This window comes from Oncorhynchus tshawytscha, linkage group LG16, assembly GCF_018296145.1.
Source record: "Oncorhynchus tshawytscha isolate Ot180627B linkage group LG16, Otsh_v2.0, whole genome shotgun sequence".
Taxonomy (NCBI): Eukaryota; Metazoa; Chordata; class Actinopteri; order Salmoniformes; family Salmonidae; genus Oncorhynchus; species Oncorhynchus tshawytscha.
This window is the reverse complement of record NC_056444.1, coordinates 48,583,258-48,585,556: the sequence shown is the minus strand read 5'-3', so window position 1 is coordinate 48,585,556 and position 2,299 is coordinate 48,583,258.

Here is a 2,299-nt window from a genome sequence, read left to right as displayed (position 1 = left end):
AATATCATAGGCTACCGTTAGATGCACAAATCCAATGTCAACACATAAAATCACATATCAGTACATTATCACACATAGCAAATATCATAGGCTACCGTTAGATGCACAAATCCAATGTCAACACATAAAATCATATATCAGTACATTATCACACATAGCAAATATCATAGGCTACCGTTAGATGCACAAATCCAATGTCAACACATAAAATCATATATCAGTACATTATCACACATAGCAAATATCATAGGCTACCGTTAGATGCACAAATCCAATGTCAACACATAAAATCATATATCAGTACATTATCACAATTAGATTTGTTTGAGAGAGGTGGATGCCGTGGTCTGAAGAGAGGGGAAGATGATGAGAGGAAGGAATGTAGTGTATGTATAATGTTAACCTGACCTACCTACAGCCATCAACAGAGTAAACCTGTCAATGAACACCAGTCCATTAAGTCATTGACACCTCAGTGATTGCCAACCGTTTGGTCAGGTCTTACTCTATGTAATCTCTGTCTCTTTCTGCCAATCCATGCTGTCTTAATCTTCAACCTCTCTGGCTCTCTGTAGCAGTGTGATGCTACGGTTACCATGGTGAAACAATACCTCCCGTCTTACTGTATATATCACCCAGTCATGCATGCACATACACACGTGCCAACACACACGCACACAGGCAAGCACTCACATACGCATGCACGCACCACACTCGCATGCACCACACATGCACATGTATGAAGTCATGCACGTGCGTGCGCACACACACACACACACACACACACACACACACACACACACACACACACACACACACACACACACACACACACACACACACACACACACACACAGAGACAGACAGACAGACAGACAGACAGACAGACAGACAGACAGACAGACAGACAGACAGACAGACAGACAGAAAAGTCAGCTCAGACAGACAGACAGACAGACAGACAGACAGACAGACAGACAGACAGACAGACAGACAGACAGAAAGACAAGTCAGACAGACAGACAGACAGACAGACAGACAGACAGACAGACAGACAGACAGACAGACAGACAGACAGACAGACAGACAGACAGACAGACAGAAAAGTCAGCTCAGAAAGACAGACAGACAGACAGACAGACAGACAGACAGACAGACAGACAGACAGACAGACAGAAAAGTCAGCTCAGAAAGACAGACAGACAGACAGACAGACAGACAGACAGACAGACAGACAGACAGACAGACAGACAGACAGACAGACAGACAGACAGAAAAGTCAGCTCAGATAGACAGACAGATAGACAGACAGAAAAAAAAAGCTCAGACAGACAGACAGACAGACAGACAGACAGACAGACAGACAGACAGACAGACAGACAGACAGACAGACAGACAGACAGACAGACAGACAGACAGACAGACAGAAAAGTCAGCTTGGACAGACAGGCAGACAAGTCAGACAGACAGACAGACAAACAGACAAACAGACAGACAGACAGACAGACAGACAGACAGACAGACAGACAGACAGACAGACAGACAGACAGACAGACAGACAGACAGACAGCAGACAGACAGACAGAAAAGTCAGCTCAGACAGACAGGCAGACAGACAGACAGACAAGTCAGACAGACAGACAGAAAGAAAAGTCAGCTCAGACAGACAGGCAGACAGCTCAGACAGAAAGAAAGAAAAGTCAGCTCGGACAGACAGACAGACAGACAGACAGACAGACAGACAGACAGACAGACAGACAGAGAAGGAAAGAAAGAAAAGTCAGCTCAGACAGAAAGAAAGAAAAATCAGCTCAGAGAAGTGAGAAGAACTCATGAGCTCCATCAGCAGCAGATTTAAATTTAGAATGGAAAATTAATTATTTATGCAACAAATGTATCACATCGAACCAAATCGCATCGATTAGTTCCTCTAATCAAACCGAATCGCATTGAATTGTTTCAAACAAAACATATGGTTCCTGTATTGTATCAGAGTCCATGTATATAGATAGGAATCTAATCATCTTGAAAGGGAAAGAGGGGACATCCCTACTAAAAAGCACATTTTGCCCATTTGAATGAAAATATTTTACAGCAAGGTACTATGTTGCTGTGTAGCAATGGCATAATGATCAAATACTATGAGGGAGAAGCTTTTGGCTTTAAAAAAAACAACAACTCCTTGGGGGGTAATCACTATTCTGAGTTACATTGTTAAGCCTGTTTAGTATGCTAGTTAACTTGGTATCTAGCCTTGAAGTTCTCAGATGTACTGTTCCAAACACAAGGATCGATTGCT